Consider the following 21,275-nt stretch of genomic DNA (forward strand, 5'->3'; position numbering starts at 1 on the left):
CATTGTGACATCAACAATTGTGGTTACATTATTGGAACACATTGAACATTGTGACATCAACAATTGCAACTGCATTATGGGAATACATTGAGCATTGTGACATCAACAATTGTGGTTACATTATTGGAATACATTGAACATTGTGACATCTACAATTGCAACTGCATTATGGGAATACATTGAACATTGTGACATCAACAATTGCAACTGCATTATGGGAATACATTGAGCATTGTGACATCAACATTGTGACATCAACAATTGTGGTTACATTATTGGAATACATTGAACATTGTGACATCAACAATTGTGGTTACATTATTGGAATACATTGAACATTGTGACATCAACAATTGCAACTGCATTATGGGAATACATTGAACATTGTGACATCAACAATTGCAACTGCATTATGGGAATACATTGAACATTGTGACATCAACAATTGCAACTGCATTATGGGAATACATTGAGCATTGTGACATCAACATTGTGACATCAACAATTGCAACTGCATTATGGGAATACATTGAGCATTGTGACATCAACAATTGTGGTTACATTATTGGAATACATTGAACATTGTGACATCTACAATTGCAACTGCATTATGGGAATACATTGAACATTGTGACATCAACAATTGCAACTGCATTATGGGAATACATTGAGCATTGTGACATCAACATTGTGACATCAACAATTGTGGTTACATTATTGGAATACATTGAACATTGTGACATCAACAATTGTGGTTACATTATTGGAATACATTGAGCATTGTGACATCAACAATTGCTGTTGTATTATGGGAATACATTGAGTATTGTGACATCAACAATTGCAGTTGCATTATGGTAATACATTAAGGATTGTGACATCAACAATTGCAACTGCATTATGGAAATTACATTGAACATTGTGACATCAACAATTGCAACTGCATTATGGGAATACATTGAGCATTTTAACATCAACAGCTGCTGCTGTATTTTGGTAAGAGATTGAACGTTGTGACATCAGCAAGTGGTGTTAGATTATTGAGAATACATTGCTTTTTTCACTTGCTTATTATATTATATTATATTATATTATATTATATTATATTATATTATATTATTCAATCATATTGTTTCTTTGAATTTATTATTTTTACTGTTTTATGTACAGACACACTGTGCCTGTATATGTAGCCATCACCTGCATCTGTTGTTGCTGTTGTTGTTGTCCCCAACATTTCTGTTGTCGCTGTGCACTTTCATTGTTAATAAGTTGAAAACTGGTAGATCTGTTGTCTTCAAACTGGCAGAACTGATGAACATTCATGATATACTGGCAAAATTCAAAAATTGGCATGATCCCACCAATTTCTTTCTCAAAGGTTAATCTTTTTTTTTTTTTTTTCACTTTTATCAGCATGTATGCAATACAGGCAACACATTTCAAGGAAAACCAATAGGCTTTTTGTTTTCAAACCTTCAAGAGTGATCAGTATTATTGATATGTGTGTTTTTTTTTTTGTTGGTTGGTTGGTTGGTTTTGTTTGTTTGTTTATTGGCATGTATTATTATACATGGGCAGATCCAAGATTATTTGAAGGGGTGTCTGCAGATGTAATGTTGACCTTCCCCCCCCCCCCCCCTCCCAAAAAAAAAATATATATATACACACACACACACTTGGTGCGGGGTTTGGGGCCCTTCAGCGGGCCCTGAAAAATTCTGGTATTTTAGAGGGCGAACAGTCCCATGCATTTGGTACAGTTTAGAACTATGATTCAGCTAGTCAAAATTCTAATTTCAAGAGGGGACCAGAAATCGAAGGGGGGGGGGGGGAGTGGTCAGGACCCCCCATGACCTCTCCCTCTAAATCTGCCACTGTAATATATGCTATACAGATAACACATTTCAAGGAAAATTGGCAGGTTTGTTGCCTTCAAACCTGCAGGACTGAAGGACTGATCAATAGTATCAATATTCAGGATGAGTCTGGCTTGATGGGACTTTTTTTCAGTATGTATTATTCTTACCAATATACGTATATACGTAATATGCAATGCAGATATCCTATTTCATGGAAAAAAATTGCCTGTCTTCAAACTTTCAGGACTGAAAAATATGACTTAGATACAACTGGCATTTTAAAACCAGTCTGATCGTATACCAGTACTTTTTTTGTTGTTGTAATTAAAGAGTTTGTGTGTATGTGTGTGGAAAATTCAATTTTTTTTCATCATGATATTTTCAAAGTATGCCTTTGAACTTCAATGGGCCTGAAGACTTTTGCTAGTCTCATTTCTAATTACCTATCATCTGCAGTACAACATTAAAATTGGTGGTGATTATAAGCATTATGTATGTAGTATTGCATCAAACTTGAAGAAAACCCTATTTTGGGCACTGCTGCAGTAATTTAAAGTAAACCAGATACTTACAATTCTCAAACCTACAGAAAAGAATGGTAGGACTGAAATACAGCTTGTCACCATAAATGCAATAAAAGGAAAACAGTGTGACTCATTTTGAAACTTATAAAAAAGATACATAGAATTGACATTTGTTTTATTTTGCTTGTTGCCCCAGTTATGCTTTACAATGTTTAGCTTTAATTACTGATATAGTGTTTTTATACATCCCCCATTCCAATACAATACAATACAATACAATACAGTTTATATCATGTCGGAAAGAATAAATGTACAAACATTAGCTGAGTAGCTATTCACGGACAGAATAAATTAAATAATGATACAGTGTTTACTACTATTGTTTCTAACTACTTCTGTTGATTGAAATTACAACAGGAAAATAAGGCCAAGCAGCTGACATAGTATGATACATAATTATAGTGGGTAATTAATTAAGTTTACATTGAGACATCATTCCATGACGTTGCAGAGATTACACTTGCACTTAGGTCCTTCCCATTTTTTATGTACAGACACAGATGTGTCTGTACATATTGCCATCACCTGTGTCTGTCGTCGCCGTCGCCATCGCCGATCATGTCGCCGTCGCCGTCGCCATCGCCGTCGCCGTTCACTTTCAGCGTTAACACCATAAGTGGAAGACAGTTTTACTTTTTGGCTTTATATTTACAGAGCTGACTAATATTCATAAAACGCAGGTTAAGTTCGCAAATCAGCATGATCGGGCCATTATTGTAGAATATATGCTGTTTTTTCACTTTTTAGCATATATGCAACACTGTTAACACATTTCAAGGAAAACCGATAGGCCTGTTGTCATGAAACTCACAGGAGTAATCAGTCTTACTAAAACGCAGATCAAGTTCGAAAATCGGCATGATCGGGCCACCATTTTACTAGTTATGCTGTTTTTTACACTTTTCAGCATATATGCAACACTGCTAACACAATATAAGAAAAACAGATGGGCCAATTGTCATGAAAGTCACAGGAGTGGTCAATTTTACTAAAATGCAGGATGAGTTCGTAAATCAGCATAATCGTGCCATTATTTTAGAAGGTATGCTGTTTTTTCACATTTCCTCAGATTCAATTTTTAGGCATGTTAACAGTCTCATTATTAAACTAATAAGATACGTGAAAGTGTTTGTTTGACATTTCCTGCATCTTTACAACATTGTTAGTTGATTTTGTAAAAATGATGGTAAACATGTTATCGTGTATTGTGTAATAAAGTTTCAAAAATGGAAATAAACTCATATCATTGCAATTTGTCAGATTCAATCATTCACTATGTTCTGAATCTCAGAATGGAAGAAATTGGACATTTAACACTGCTCTATTGATATTTTTCACATCTCATCAATTTTCTTAGTTGATCATATAAAAATGGCAGTAAACTGTTAATTTTGTTTTATGTTAAAAAAGTGTTAAAAATGGAAAAATAAAAACATTTCAAAACAGTGCTGTCTTGTTTACATTTTGGCATTTTCAAGTTGTGACTTTGAAGTTCCATGGGCCTGAAGACCTTTGCTAGTCACATTTTCTGAATATCCATGATACTAATATTTTATTATTAAAAATTGATGGTCATTATGCTGTTAAACATTATGTAATATTGCATCAAAATTTGAAAAAAACCTATTTTGGGCACTGCTCCCATGATTACCTTTTAAGAAAAACCATGTCACTTACTGTTCTCAAACTTACACTACAGGAAAGAAACATGGGACTAAAATACAGCTTCAGTAGGCAATGCAATCTGCCAGATAAACAGTTTTTTTGTGAAAATTTAATTTTTCAAATATTGGCATTTTCAAGGTGTGACTTTGAAGTTCCACAGGCTTGGAGACCCAGGCTAGTCACATTTTCTGAAAATCCATGATACATATATTTTGTTATTAAAAATTGATTATCATTATGCTGTTAACCATTATGTAATATTGCATCAGAATAGAAGAAAACACAATTTTGGGTGCTGCTGCCATGATGACCATTATGGGAAAACCATGTTACTTATGATTGCCAAACTTTCAAAAAAGAAATACAGGACTAAAATGCAGCCTGAGTTGGAAAAGCAGTCTAATTGACTTCTTTTTCTGGAAGTTTTACATTTTCAAAGTGTGAACTTGAACTCCCATGGGCCTGAAGCCTTATGCTTGTTTCACATTTTACTTACATTGGTATTATCTGTTGAGCATAATTAAAATTTGATGTTGAATTTGCAGTTTAACATAATGTACTTTTGCATCAGAATTGACAGTAGCCTATTTTATTTCCTGCTTTTGTCTGTACATTTGACAGCTTTGCTGCCTTGTTTAATCATTGTTTTTACTTCATTCAGACTAACACAAGCTTTTGGGTATTTTGTGGCTTTGAGGTTAAGCATGTTTTTGAAGTGGTTGCGACAATTTCCTTGATAAGTTTAAAACAAGATTTATTTTTTGTTGTGTTACAATAAAGACTTCTCTGACATCTGTTAATACTATATCATGAAAGTATTTAAATTAGGAGTGCATGCTGAGCTAGATGTAATTGGATAAAAAGTTTGTTGTTATAATATAAAGAGAAGGGGAGGTGGTGAACAATGCTAATTAACATTTCATAGCATCTCGGTCATTCCAGAAGAAAGGGTACAATTCCAAAATGAGAAATGCAGAAATATGAACTTTGCAAAACTGTGAAACTTTTCACAATATTTTAATGAAGAGGTATTCAGATAGTAGCAGAAGAATTTTAACCCAAACCATTACTGTATTTCAAGAAATATCCACGTGTAAACATAATACAATAATTTTTCGTTATGGAGGTTAGGTAACATCTAAATTGGGTTATATTTCAATCATTCCATAGGTCATAGGTTCCATTTTTGATTCAGTTGCCAAGATTTTGTATGAATTCAAAAATATTGTTACCAATTTAACATTTCTCTTCAATTATAGAAAATGTGGTGCAAACACTTTGGTAATAAGTCACATGTTTTCTATAAATACAAAGCCTGAGGTATTCCAATTTAAACAATGATTTTAGAAATCACTGGGAACAGACTTGCTTTTATATCATACTAGTTGTTTATAAACAAAGTGCTATCCATCTATTGTAATATGAATGTAGATCAATCAGCACAAACATATCCAATGTGCAAATGAAAAATAAACAATTTGGTAATGAAGGTTAGGTCCAAAGCAACAGTATTCATTTTTATGTACAGACACAGATGTGTCTGTACATATTGCCATCACCTGCGTCTGTCGTCGCCGTCGTCGCCGTCGCCGACGCCGTCGCCGATGCCGTCGCCAATGCCGTCGCCAATGCCGGTGCCGTGCACTTTCCTTGTTAACATAATAAGTGGAGGGCAGTTTTACTTTTTGGCTTTATATTTACAGAGCTGATGAATATTCATAAAACGCAGGTCAAGTTCGAAAATCAGCATGATCGGGCCATTATTGTAGAAGTTATGCTGTTTTTTCACTTTTCAGCATATATGCAACCCTGTTAATACATTTTAAGGAAAACCGATAGGCCTGTTGTCATGAAACTCACAGGAGTAATCAATCTTACTAAAACACAGGTCAAGTTCGAAAATCGGCATGATCGGGCCACTATTTTAGTAGTTATGCTGTTTTATCACTTTTTAGCATATATGCAACACTGTAAACACAATATAAGAAAAACAGATAGACCAATTGTCATTAAACTCACAGGAGTGGTCAATCTTACTAAAATGCAGGTTGAGTTTGAAAATTAGTATAATCGGGCCATTGTTTTAGAAGTCATGCTGTTTTTTCACATTTCCTCAAATTCAATTCTTAGGCATGTTAACAGTCTTATTATTTAATTAATAAGACACATAAAAGTGTTTGTTTGACATTTCCTGCATCTTTACAACATTGTTAGTTGATTATGTAGAAATGATGGTAAACTTGTTATCGTGTATTGTGTAATAAAGTGTCAAAAATGGAAATAAACTCATATCAGTCAGATTCAATCATTTACTATGTTCAGAATGTCAGAATGGAGGAAATTGGACATTTGACACAGTTCTATTGATATTTGTCCCATCTCATCAATTTTCTTAGTTGATCATATAAAAATGGCAGTAAACTGTTTATCTTTTATATTAAAAAAGTGTTAAAAATGGAAATAAACCCATTTCAGCACAGTGCTGTCTAGTTTTCACTTTTCAGCATATATGCAACACTGTAAACACAATATACGAAAAACAGGTAGGCCAATTGTCATTAAACTCACAGGAGTGGTCAATCCTGCTAAAACGCAGGTTGAGTTAAAAAATCAGCATAATCGGGCCATTATTTTAGAAGTTATGTTGTTTTTTTCACATTTCCTCAGATTCAATTCTTAGGCATGTTAACAGTTTCATTATTTAATTAATAAGATATTAAAAGTGTTTGTTTGACATTTCCTGCATCTTTACAACATTGTTAGTTGATTTTGTAAAAATGATGGTTAATTTGTCATCATGTATTGTGTAATAAAGTTTCAAAAATGGAAATAAACTCATATCATTGCAGATTGTCAGATTCAATCATTCACTATGTTCAGAATCTCAGAATGGAATATATTGAACATTTAACACTGCTCTATTGATATTTTTCCCATCTCATCAATTTTCTTAGTTGATCATATAAAAATGGCAGTAAGCTGTTAATTTTGTTTTATGTTAAAAATTGTTAAAAATGGAAAAAAAAAACATTTCAGAACAGTGCTGTCTTGTTTACATTTTGGCATTTTCAAGTTGTGACTTTGAAGTTCCATGGGCCCGAAGACCTTTGCTAGTCACATTTTCTGAATATCCATGATACTAATATTTTATTATTAAAAATTGATGGTCATTATGCTGTTAAACATTATGTAATATTGCATCAAAATTTGAAAAAAACCTACTTTGGGCACTGCTCCCATGATGACCATTTAAGAAAAACCATGTCACTTACTGTTCTCAAACAGTACAGTAAATATGTACAGATGTTTCTGTACATATTGCCATCACTTGCGTCTGTCGTCGCCGTCAGCGCCGTCACCGGCGCCTTGCTCTTTCATTGTAAACACGATAAGTGGAAGACAGTTTTACTTTTGGGCTTTATATTTACAGAGCTGATGAATATTCATAAAACGCAGGTCAAGTTCGAAAATCAGCATGATCGGGCCATTATTGTAGAAGTCATGCTTTTTTTCACTTTTCAGCATATTTCACATATTGGCATTTTCAAGGTGTGACTTTGAAGTTCTGCATGCTTGAAGACCCATGCTAGTCACATTTTCTGAAAATCCATGATACGTATATTTTATTATTAAAAATTGACGGTCATTATGCTGTTAACCAATATGTAATATTGCATCAGAATAGAAGAAAACAATTATGGGTGCTGCTGCCATGATGACCATTATGGGAAAACCATGTTACTTACTTATGATTGCCAAATGTTCAAAAAAGAAATGCAGGACTAAAATGCAACCTAAGTTGGAAAAGTAGTCTAATTGGCTTCTTTTTCTGGAAGTTATACATTTTCAAAGTGTGAACTTGAACTCCCATGGGCCTGAAGCCTTATGCTTGTTACACATTTTACTTACATTGGTATTACCTGTTGAGCATAATTAAAATTTGATGTTGAATTTGCAGTTTAACATAATGTACTTTTGCATCAGAATTGACAGTAGCCTATTTTGTGTATAGTTATTTCCTGCTTTTTGTCTGTACATTTGACAGCTTTGCTGCCTTGTAATTTTTTAAAGTTAAAAGTAAACTTTAGAAGCTGAATTCGGGATTCGTAGTATTACAGATATGACAAATGTCACACGATAAGAAAGCAAAATTAATAAAACATTTATTCAAATCAACAAATGGTAAATGGTTACAATTGGTGTTTTGCTTTTCAAGGACCACATACATACCTTTACCACTACTGGATACATTTCATTACTAATATGTTGATTCCTACGTCTGTAGAATTTACATTCCATATTTTACCAGAAAAAGAAATTATTTTATTATCTTAGCAACAGAGTGTTATGTCCCTTTACATATACATATGAGATGAATGTCCCAAACTTATATAATTTAGAACGCTTAATTCAAGCGTGGGCTCGAAATAGGACATTACGTTTTAGACTTACTCAGTGGATAACGCAATTCAAAATTCCACGGTTCGTGTCAGATTTACGTAAGGTAGCGCAAAGAAAACCCAAGTCCACATAATGACCAGTTTAATGGTTTATTGTTTGACGATCTCTAACTACATGTTCTATACGTGAAGCCTCCAACTTCTAAGCCGTCTCCCATAGCTCCGTCGAGCGGTCACCTTCGAGTCTTCTTCAGTCTGCCCCCCAATATTATTTCTAGACGTCTTTTATACGCATTTCTTATCTATAGGTGGATTCTGTGCTGCAGTATTTGGCGGTACATACTAATTTTAATTATTCAAATTGCACACGTCCACTTAAGTTACACGACTACAGGTAAGGCCATAAAACGAGTCGAGTGCACAAGCAATCGACTCTAATCAAATTAATTTACATGTCTGGGAATTATATTTGTGAACACTACACGCCTTCCCTTTTTACCAGAAAAAAAAATACATTTTTTTTTCATTTACCACGTTGGAGACATTCACTCTACATTATATTTACAACATATATACAAAGCGAAGCACGTTAATAAAAGAACACGTTACAGACAGGCTCGGAGGAAAACCAGAGATAAAACCCTTTAATTCATATCTTTCTTTGTCAATTCAGGGAAAAATAGCTCTGGAAACCGGGCAACTGAGCCCTTATATTTTAAAGTCTTTAAAATTGATTTGAGTCTTTTAGTATTTAGTCTTTCAATGGAATCATCGGCAAAACGGCGGGGTCCACTACTCTCGGCTGTAGGGTAACTTGGGTTCCAGGACGCAGGACTGATAGGTCTAATGGATCGAAGCGCTGGAAACCCTCAGCCTTGGATACGCGGCAGGCGGTGGGTCGGAGGCGATGACACAGGCACGGCGATGCAGGGACCATTCACTGTCACCTGAAACGAGACACAGGGGAAAATAAACTTTCTTCGTTATAATAAAGTTTCATCGTCTTTTTTTTTTTCATACTTAAACCTGCCTTCAGTTGTATCTACGTTCAACATACATCTGTCATTACTCCTTTTTTTAATATGCATATATCGTATAAGCATTAATTTTAGGGAAAAAATTCTAACCCATTTATTCCAGGGAAACAATTCCAATCACAAGCTCGCCACAATAATAATATTGATAATAAACAAAGTCAATCAGGGCTAATATGAAGAGGAAAAACACCACCTATCATCCCAGACAACAGGAAAACCCACAGTTAGACCTAATCAAGCTACCAGCACCATCACGACCGTATCAAGCTACCAGCGCCGTCTCGGCCTGCCTCATCAGCAACACCTGGCCATATGCTGCAGATAAAACTGTGTGAGCTACCAGTGCCGTCATGGTCTGTCTGCCAGCAGTATCCGGCCCATATTGCCAGCAAAACTCTGTATGTTTCCGAAGTCACAGGACACCCGTCGAATCGATCATCATGGCTGGTTACTCAAACAACAGCAAGATATTAGCAAGAAAAGAATATCTACCCAGTTCCCACAGAACACCGTTCTGCTACCTAACCCTTCGTGGGCAGGCATCAACATAAAAAATACCTGGTCTAAAATACCAGTCCCGACACTCCAACGTGGAGCATGGTACCCTTAAAGAAATTATCTGGTCCAACTTGCATTTATCCATTTGCGGACCTAAATTAACAAGCAGCCCTTACATCGCTAGGAACTCACCAGATCTTCCGCTCTTATTAACTTAGAGCAGGATAACCTTAAAAATAAAATACTGGGTCTCCAACCTCACTTCGAGGTAAACTAACCTGTTTTCACCACGCCATATGAGCCTCCTTCCTTCATTACCCGTCACGACGTTTAATTGTCCTCTCGCATAATATAAAAGTCTAAAAGTACACGTGTTTGTCTGTCTGTGTGTCCGTTTTTAATTACTGTCTGCCTACGCACGTGCCTTGCCTAAACCAGTTCCGTCCGGTTTATTTCGACACCCGTTTTTAATATTCCCATTATAGACCAAAGCTTTGATATTGCCTCTATATTCAAATTTGCCTAAGAACACGTTCCTTATCACCACGAATGCCGCTTCTTATCTATGTTACCAAATTCTGATGTAATCTCCAACTATTACATGTAATTCGATCGGCGCAATTAGCAAACACTTGAAGTTCTTTATCTTACGGCTTGCCTCTGTCGGCCCTTGCACGACAATATCGGCAATTATAATTAATAGCACAATAGCCTGTACATCTGAACGTTACAAATTTAAAAATCCGATCAAGACCATATCAACGTAACCCTTATTTTACTACGTAGAAATTTCGTCAATTACCGAATCAACGCAACAATAACCCGAAAACATGTTAAAATACAACAACGACACCAAAAGACGATATATACTACACTGTACCAACAACGCAAAACTTATCTTAATTTTTCCGCTACGCAATCCTGAATATATCAAGAAAAAGAACACGTCTACGACTGCCACGTAACACCAGTGCGTAGCTTTTTCCGAAAATTGCATTTTTTCATGCACTAACGATCTCTTGTGTCTTACAAAAAAAAGTAAGCAATCTGCCTAAACATTTCATGTGCCGTAATTACGTGAAATTTTGCGACTTACATACAAAATCGACTTAAAAACTGGAGGAGCCGTTTATTCCTCTCTTACTATCATAACATTTTACTTAAAATCGGCAAGTCACCCCTACTTTGCACTGAATTTGGAAAGTTTTTAATTAATCTTAACATGAACAGGCCCTCCCACGGCACGAAAAACCGTTAAAAACTAACAAAATTTTACACAAAATTCGAAATCAAAATACTTGTTACTGCAAGATATAAACAATAGTTCATACTTACCGGCCGGTAGGTGATACTGCCTGGCCGACCGATCTTCGCTGCGCGAAGACATACCCTTTCTATACTTACCTCCCCGTCTGGCCATTTTGTGTCTAGTCAGGTCTTCCTTGTGCGCATTGGAACGTAAACTGGCGAAGCTCAGCCAAATATGTTATGTCCCTTTACATATACATATGAGATGAATGTCCCAAACTTATATAATTTAGAACGCTTAATTCAAGCGTGGGCTCGAAATAGGACATTACGTTTTAGACTTACTCAGTGGATAACGCAATTCAAAATTCCACGGTTCGTGTCAGATTTACGTAAGGTAGCGCAAAGAAAACCCAAGTCCACATAATGACCAGTTTAATGGTTTATTGGTTGACGATCTCTAACTACATGTTCTATACGTGAAGCCTCCAACTTCTAAGCCGTCTCCCATAGCTCCGTCGAGCGGTCACCTTCGAGTCTTCTTCAGTCTGCCCCCCAATATTATTTCTAGACGTCTTTTATACGCATTTCTTATCTATAGGTGGATTCTGTGCTGCAGTATTTGGCGGTACATACTAATTTTAATTATTCAAATTGCACACGTCCACTTAAGTTACATGACTACAGGTAAGGCCATAAAACGAGTCGAGTGCACAAGCAATCGACTCTAATCAAATTAATTTACATGTCTGGGAATTATATTTGTGAACACTACAAGAGGATAGGTAAAACAGTAGTCTAAATTATGCGATCATTTAAACCGTTCAAAATGTCTGGTGGTGTTGTAAAACATCATTTGCTCTTTCGAGAAGAGTAGGGTGGATCAGGTAGTTTCTGGATAATCTTTTCAAAACTTATCCAGATTTCATCTTTTGTTGTTGGCCACTTAAACATATTATTGCACTTGCCACATTTTGTTGAAAACTTACCAAGTACAGTAAAATCGTTTAAGTCAATTTCTGTTATTTCTCCAATGTAAGATGGTAAGGTGCATGCTAGGATGCATGTAACTCAGGGTTAGCTCCTCTGACTTAGGGTGCTTTCCCAGAGATTTAGATCGATCTAAAGATTAAGATTTAGATCGACCTAACTCCCTGGGGGTTCACGCTAAATTGCAGTCAGCCGAGCGGGCACCATAGTTAATTACCCCCTTACAGCTTTTAGTAGGCAGGACAGACGCTTAAGCCGGCCAAGCTGACAGTAATCTAGTGAGACTCCCCACAGGGATAGATCGATCTAAAAATCTATGGAAATGGGGTGTAATACACTAGTACATGCATGCATAAACATTGTTTCCCATTAGGTATGAAATGGCAGGTTGACAGGCATGACATGGAAGCCATTAATATACTGCAGCTGTCATTACTGGTTTCAACCTGGCACTTAAAAAGAGTATTTATAAGATAAGATAAGATAAGATAAGATAAGATAAGATAAGAATTTACTAAATAAATAAAATACAAATGTATAAAATTGGGAATCTTTTGCCCTTTAATAGCTCCATTATCCTAAAAATGTATGCCAAAAGTTTTACCTTCATAGTGTCATTTATAGCCTTCCAGATTAGATTTCTAAATTGGACTTTATGATAGATTCATTTCAACAATCTTTGGTTATTACACTATTTTGCTGTTTTCTTTCAATCCAGATAAGTTACAGTTACATGGATACTTTGTTTAATGTATAACACTGAAGTACCTTCCTATTACTTTTGACTAGGATAGTAGTATTTCGGTTTGTGGATAAACAGGAATTACGGTAATGTGCCATGAATTTCGTACAGTAGAAAATAATTGAATTTGAGAAAAAGATCGTTTTGGTTGTAATTCATGAAATGGAGGTGCTCAGAACTTCCAAACGTTAAAATTTCATGGAATTCGGTCAGTTTTGACCAGAAGTTGTCTGTTCGTCACTAGGCCTTATGTTACCTTCTTTCAACGATCTATTTAGAGTTACCATGATGAATGATGGGTGATTGTCGGTAATTGTGACCCAAGGGATACACATACTTTCACACGATCACTCTGTACGGCTGAAGGTGCTAGATAACAAGTATTACTGTTGGCTAGGGACACAAAACAGCATCATTATCAGAAGTGTCCTTTTTCAAAAGCGAAACTAGCAGCCGGAAAATAGTGTCGTTTTTCGAAAAATGATCCTAGCGCTCAGAACTGGAGTGGACGGACTAAGAGACGGCTGGCGATTGGTGTCTACCCCGGCCAGATAACTTTCACTGTGGCGGCCGAGCTTAGTATTACCATTGCTCCTTACCATGCACTAAAGCCGTGACAACAGCCGATTGGTGTCTATGGCACACGTACAGGTAGCCTTTATTGGCAATTAGCATCCTAACCTCGCTGTGCACCGGTCGGGTGTCTTCGAAGTCGTTTTGGAGGTGCCAAGATAACTGCTGATTGTTGTCTACAATCACATATACTACGGTAGGTCGTTAGGGGGGGGGGTACCCCTAGGTGCAGGGCTCGGTATCCATGGTTGTGTGGTTGCCTTTTACAACCACTTTTTTTTTGGCCAGGCAACCCAATCTTGACCAGCAGCTGTCCGACAACACAACTGATTTCCTGGCACATAGTTGCACCAATTTGAAAAGTATGTACATTTTGTCATTTAAACCATCTTCAAACAAACACGTGAGTGATAATAATCTAGACGAAACCGAAAAGGCAATTTTCATATTTGTTAGCAATCCAAGCAAGACAGAAAGGCAATTTTCTTATTTCTTCCAAGGACTTTGTTAGCGGAAGATCGTCACCAGGAGATCAACAGCGATCTGAGCGAAACAAGAAGGTAGTTTTCATATTTGTTCAATGGACTTCATAAGCCGGAGATCGTGAACGTTCTGAGCGAGACAAAAAAACAATAGTGGTAATCTTTATTGCAGTTTTTAATTGCTTCTTTTGTTCTGTTACTGAAGTGCCAATGGCCGATTTTAATGTGTACGGAATTCACGAAAATCGAGATTGCGCAAACTTGCTTACTGGTCGAAATTCATGGTCCATAAGAAACTCCAGACGACTGATTTTTAAATTGTTACACATTTAAGAGCTGTTCGAAATTCATGGCACATTACCGTAAGATGAACCACTGTATGTAGAATGTGTAACATTCTAATGGGTAGATTGTGAGTTATTGCAGAGCATGAATCATGGAAACCAGTTCAGAATGTCTAAGTATTGTCTGCAGATCACCATTCTGTACTATTCCTATCTCAGCAATTGTCTTATTGATCATATAAAAATGACCGATAATTGATTATTTTGTTTTATGTAAAAAAGTGTTGAAAACTCATTTCAGTATAGTTATCTCTTGTTGTCTGTACATTTGACAATTTTGCTGCCTTGTTTTTGCATTGTTGAAAAAAATTTTGGTGTTTGTATATTTATCAGCTTTGTTCTCTAGTTTTAATTATTTTCTTTCATGACAAATGCAAATAAGTTTTAATTATTTTATTTCTTTGAATTTTAGTGTTAGGAAATAGATGTGGTATATTGTCAAAAAAAGGAGAAGATGGACTTAGAGAACTGATATGATACACTGTAAGATGTGCTATCCAGGAAGATTGCAGCTTCATGCAATCACCCCATACTACAGTATTGTTATCTGATGTGCTTTACAAAGTGTGGCTGCCCTAAGCATCTCAGAGCTTTTAACCACTGTATAACCTGCAGAATAGGCCAAGGTCATGAGGGAAGGCAGGTAAGAAAATCATTTTGGTCACTTTACCGCCCTATAATGCCAGATAAAACTTTGCTGCATATTGTATTCAATTTGGTATCTCTTGTTGTATTATGAAAATTTATTGAGCATTGGCATTTAAACAACAATTGCCGGAAAGACATTGAACATTGTGACATCAACAATAGTTGTTGTATTATAGGAAGACATTGAACATGGTGACATCAACAATTGCTGTTGTATTATGGGAAGACATTGAACATTGTGACATCGACAGTTGCTGTTGCATTATGGGAATACATTGAACATTGTGACTTCGACATTTGCTGTTGTATTATGGAAAGACATTGAACATTGTGACATCAACAATTGCTGTTGTATTATGGAAAGACATTGAACATTGTGACATCAACAATTGCTGTTGTATTATGGGAAGCCATTGAACATTGTGACATCAACAATTGCTGTTGTATTATGGAAAGACATTGTTATTGTGACATCAACAATTGCTGTTGTATTATGGAAAGACATTGAACATTGTGACATCAACAGTTGCTATTGCATTATGGGAATACATTGAACATTGTGACATCAACAATTGCTGTTGTATTATGGGAAGCCATTGAACATTGTGACATCAACAATTGCTGTTGTATTATGGGAAGACTTTGAACATTGTGACATCAACAATTGCTGTTGTATTATGGGAAGACTTTGAACATTGTGACATCAACAGTTGCTGTTGTATTATGGAAAGACATTGAACATTGTGACATCAACAGTTGCTGTTGTATTATGGAAAGACATTGAACATTGTGAGATCAACAATTACTGTTGTATTATGGAAAGACATTGAACATTGTGACATCAACAATTGCTGCTATTATGGAAAGACATTGTTATTGTGACATCAACAATTGCTGTTGTATTATGGAAAGACATTGAACATTGTGACATCAACAGTTGCTGTTGTATTATGGAAAGACATTGAACATTGTGACATCAACAGTTGCTGTTGTATTATGGAAAGACATTGAACATTGTGACATCAACAGTTGCTGTTGTATTATGGAAAGACATTGAACATTGTGACATCAACAGTTGCTGTTGTATTATGGGAAGACATTGATCATTGTGACATCAACAGTTGCTGTTGTATTATTGAAAGACATTGAACATTGTGACATCAACAGTTGCTGTTGTATTATGGAAAGACATTGAACATTGTGACATCAACAGTTGCTGTTGTATTATGGAAAGACATTGAACATTGTGACATCAACAGTTGCTGTTGTATTATGGGAAGACATTGAACATTGTGACATCAACAGTTGCTGTTGTATTATGGAAAGACATTGAACATTGTGACATCAACAGTTGCTGTTGTATTATGGGAAGACATTGATCATTGTGACATCAACAGTTGCTATTGCATTATGGGAATACATTGAACATTGTGACATCAACAATTGCTGTTGCATTATGGTAAGACATTGAACATTGTGACATCAATAGTTGCTGTTGGATTATGGGAATACATTGAACATTGTGACATCAACAGTTGCTATTGCATTATGGGAATACATTGAGCATTGTGACATCAACAATTGCTGTTGCATTATGGTAAGACATTGAACATTGTGACATCAACAATTGCTGTTGCATTATGGTAAGACATTGAACATTGTGACATCAACAATTGCTGTTGCATTATGGGAATACATTGAACATTGTGACATCAACAATTGCTGTAGCATTATGGTAAGACATTGAACATTGTGACATCAACAATTGCTGTTGTATTATGGAAAGACATTGAAGATTGTGACATCAACAATTGCTGTTGTATTATGTGAAGACATTGAACATTGTGACATCAACAATTGCTGTTGTATTATGGGAAGACATAATTTGAAGAATGGGTGATTCGTTGAGTGTAATTTTCATTTCCAGTTGGCGGCAGCAGAAGCATTTATATCTTTCTCATATTGACATTTTCAGGGTGTGACTTTGAACTTTATTTGGCTTGAATACCTTTGCAAGTCATATTTTCTGAATACCCATGATACTTTTATTTTATTATTAAAAATTGATGGTTATTATGCTGTTTAGCATTATGTAATATATAATCAAAATTAAAGAAAAAATTGATTTTGGGCACTGCCTCCATAGAGACCATTAAAAACTCTTACTCTTCTTAAACTTACATGAAAGAAAGGTAGGAGTAAAATACAGCTGGAGTTGGAAAACCAGTTAAATTGGCTTTTTTTTTATATTTCATATATTGGCATTTTCATTGTGGGACTTAGAACTCGCACGTGCATGAAGCCCAGTAGTAATCATATTTTTTTAATGTCCATGTTATGAATAGTAGATAATTGGTGGTAATTATACAGTTAATTATAATTATACTGCTGGCTTAAAGTTTAAAATGGGTGATTTTTGGAAGATGGACAGGAAAAACATATTTTCGTTATTAATTTACTCATATGATTTCAGAAGTAAAACAAGCATTCATGCCCAAACACATGTCCACACACACACACATACACACACACACACACACACACACACCATTGCCGCATTCTAACAGATACCTTGGCTTTGTAAAGTCTAAAGATATATGAGTTCCCTTTCTTTTCATTTTTATGAAAATTGGCTAAGTGTTCTAATTTTAATGTAGTCATTTATATATTTTCAGGCTGCAATGTTTCACAAGTCCATGATGAAGAAAATATTTCCTGTGATTGGCCAGAGGTAGCCATGAAGGATTCTGTATTTAGAAAAGTCTTTAAATTCCAAGAAAAAGAGGAGGTAGGACGAAAGGGAGCTGTGATCAATAGCAGAGGTGAGGAAACCATGTGATTAACAGAAATTATGGAAGCTATTGGCAAATGCAAAATTGCATAATATCACTGTAAGACTGATCACTCCTCACTGTCAGCTAAACATTTTTAAATATTTGTGTATAGAAAAGATATTTCAGAAAAATTGTGAAATAGTTATTTCATTTATTGATTGTGGCAGTTGATAAAGATTTATTTTGTAAAATGTATATTAAATAAATTATTGGATAATTTTCCCAAACTCATGACTAATTTAAATGAAAACAATTATTTATTTCAAGAATTGGTATAAAAACTGTAGGTATCATTATGTGGATATAAAGAAGGGTTGTGTAATGATCCTCTTTAGCACAGAGTTCAGAGACCTAGATAATGTCAACACTGGAAAGGTGTTTATGTAGGTGAGTCATGAGTTTGTAAAAACAATATGCATTGCCTGTTGTTTTATCACTATGAAATTAGTTTAGAAGAATTCCTGCTGTAAAATGGCAATTCCATTGCATAGTTTTTAAATTGTCTTCAGTTATCGGTCATAGAAAAGGATTCAAAGAATTATTAAAATTTCGAGTTATTACCATAATTTCTAAATGATGTACATTATTTCACGTACTAGATGTCTGTCATGCCTACTAAACCTGCTAGGGGGTAATTAATTATTGTTTAGCAGGTTCAGTAGGTGTGTCAGACATCTAATTAAGCCACTTAAAGCTGAAAGCAATTGAGTGAGAAACCCTTTGGAGGTGGATCGATCCTGTTAGATTGAACTAGGTATGGGAACCCAGTCTTAATATTTGCTATGTCTAAAGGTTGATGTTCTAATAGATAATATTTTCTCCTATTACATAATATTAATATTATATGAATCAATATTATATAACCTATTTGGGTTTTATATAAATATGATGATGGTTTACTCATACTGCCAGTGTTAATAAATGGTTGTGTTCAGTTGATAGATTAAAATGTTGAAAGAGTACAGATACAGTAGTATTGATGACTGGCCAAAAAATTAAACCAAACCAAACTAAAAGATTTGGAACAATGAAAAAACAAATTTTACTTCTATTATAGACAGACCATACCTGCTGAGGTGAAAATATCTGATTTTTTAAAAGTATTTTACAATTCTTGTGTCACGTACCTCTTATGCCTATAAATGAATCTGCTTCATATAGCGTAGAAGATATTTGTTTGATGTGTGTATTTGTGTGTATATATTCTGATCTCTATGGGCTCATTCTCACAGATACCATAGATCTACTTAGAGTGATCCAACTCTGTGCCTGGACTCTCACCAAGTGCAATCAGTTTAATTGAATGACGTGTCTCCGCAGGCATTGAATAGAATACAAAATAGCTGCTGATTATGCAAATATGTTGGAAACAAGAGGAGACATGTCATTCACTTAAGCTGTTTGCACTCAGCAAGAGTCCCTGCAAAGGTACGATCGATGTCAGATTTGTTGTTAAGTTGATTTTTCTCTTCAGAATTTTGGCACATTTCTTGTGGAAGTAGTGAGCAAGGACCAGAAATTATGGGTGGTTACTGTGACTCTGGACACCGTTGATCATCTGTACCTGTTGTCATGGAGATCAGGGTAACAGACAAACTCCAGACCATATGGTACCACAGCTGACAGCTAAGGTAAAACTACTCCCTGTGGTTTTATTTATTTATTTATTTATTTATTTATTTATTTATTAATCAAAACAACTTAAGAACTTTATCAGCAGCAAATCCATCATCTGCATAGTGAACAATATAAAAAAGCGTCATGTTTTGATTCCTGCAGTTGGCTATTTAATATATTTTTTTACAGTGTAATGATATCTTTATTTCAAGACATATTGATCAATTAAAGCAATGGATATCTTCCGAAAGAATATTGTGAAAATTTTCCAGATTCATCAACAGAAAAGCAGCCTGGGAGCCCACATTCCTATCAGTATGACAGCAAGGACAAATCTGGTTCAGTTCATCAAATACAAGTCTTGACCAGTAGATTAACTTAGACCTGTTTCCGTACCAAGATTGATCTGACAGGATTGACCCATCTCTGAGGGAATTCTCACTAAATTTGAGTTCAGATTAAGCAGCTTAGATGTCTGCCACACCTACTGAACTTTACATCAATCGAAATCAAGTGAAGTCCAATGCGTTTAATTCTTAAAAATTAAAAGATGATATACATATCGTATACTTTGATGTTGTGAAAAACTCATTAACTGGATTAGGGAAGGAAAGGAAGCCAATGTTCAGATTTACGCATCGGATATTATTTTCAGAAATGATGATAAAATAAATCTACTAATTTCTCAGGTAAATAAATACATTTACAGAAAATCAAAAATTGGAGGGCATCTGTAATTCAGTGACATGGAATGTTTTCTGAACTAAAAAATAATGCTTTGCTTGTCTTTATATGCATTTATTTTACACAGTAGTTACATGTAGCACGCAATAAAGAGGCATGGTAGGGTATATGGATATGTATGTGTAGGTATGTTTTTGAAAAATGTGTATGTGAAAAGTGATTGTACTGCACATTTTAATGCTTATTTCTTAAGTCTAATTAAAGAAAATATACATTCTATTTTGAAATATACATCTTTAATAATCCTTACATAGAATACGTGTTTAAATGTTTGTACGATGTATAGTTTATTTATTTTAAGATTAATTATTGAAAGTAAAAGTTCAATAAAATAGATTTAGAAAAAGAATTTACTTTAAAAATTTTTAATGTAAATCAGAAGTCAAATATTGGTGTATTGGAATTAAGTAATTATTAAAGTGCTTCATTTATTGTAAATAAAAGTCATGTGCTGGCTTCTTGCCTGACGTCCGAAATGACTTTAAATAAGAATCGCTATTATTATTATTGTTATTATTATTATTATGCTTTTTCAAACTTTTTCACATAATGTGTCCCACGGGGTATACGTATTTTCGAATTTGTTACCTGTGTAAGCCACTTTTTATTTCCCCGTGATGCGTGAAATGCTCATGTCATTTAGAGTGGTCTGTGAAGCATCCCATTCCCGTGACTCATGAATGTGCCGCTTTATTCTTTGCCCTTTGTGAAACGAAGTATTGTACTCGGTGATTCGTGATTATCAAGAATTTCAATTTGCATAATCAGTGAGATATGATTCAAGTTTTATTTACTGTGATTTGTAAATTAATGATTTTATTTTCCATGAACCGTGATCACCCCCCCACACACACACACACCAATGGTACCCTCAATTAAAATTAAAAAGAAAGAAAAATAAAACTCTTTTGGTTACAAAAATTAATGTTTATTGTAAAATTAAGAGAATGACATTTTGAAGGTTTTCAACTGGCTGCTACAGAGACAATAATAGTTATGGACTGACG

The 21,275-nt window shown here is 35.0% G+C and overlaps 2 long non-coding RNA genes across 6 annotated transcripts; one reads left to right on the plus strand and one right to left on the minus strand.

Moving 5' to 3' along the window:
- Nucleotides 1–8,645: 8,645 nt before the first annotated feature.
- On the minus strand, nt 8,646–12,335 carry LOC147763562 (uncharacterized). The gene is made up of 2 exons (XR_015332860.1): nt 10,325–12,335; nt 8,646–9,458 (listed from the first exon to the last, which is right to left on the minus strand). It is a non-coding gene; the product is annotated as an uncharacterized LOC147763562 (long non-coding RNA).
- A 908-nt stretch (nt 12,336–13,243) lies between these two features.
- Nucleotides 13,244–20,760, plus strand: LOC106166599 (uncharacterized). Of its 5 annotated transcripts, none has more exons than XR_015332833.1 (7): nt 13,244–13,795; nt 14,100–14,159; nt 14,838–15,068; nt 17,749–17,895; nt 18,243–18,294; nt 19,382–19,538; nt 19,797–20,760. It is a non-coding gene; the product is annotated as an uncharacterized LOC106166599 (long non-coding RNA). The 5 variants fall into 5 exon arrangements; XR_015332832.1 differs by having other exon boundaries at nt 13,248–13,795; nt 18,175–18,294; XR_015332831.1 differs by having other exon boundaries at nt 13,256–13,795; nt 18,195–18,294.
- Nucleotides 20,761–21,275: the final 515 nt, after the last annotated feature.

This window comes from Lingula anatina, chromosome 2, assembly GCF_051362555.1.
Source record: "Lingula anatina isolate TDL-2025a chromosome 2, LinAna3.0, whole genome shotgun sequence".
In the NCBI taxonomy this organism is placed as follows: Eukaryota; Metazoa; Brachiopoda; class Lingulata; order Lingulida; family Lingulidae; genus Lingula; species Lingula anatina.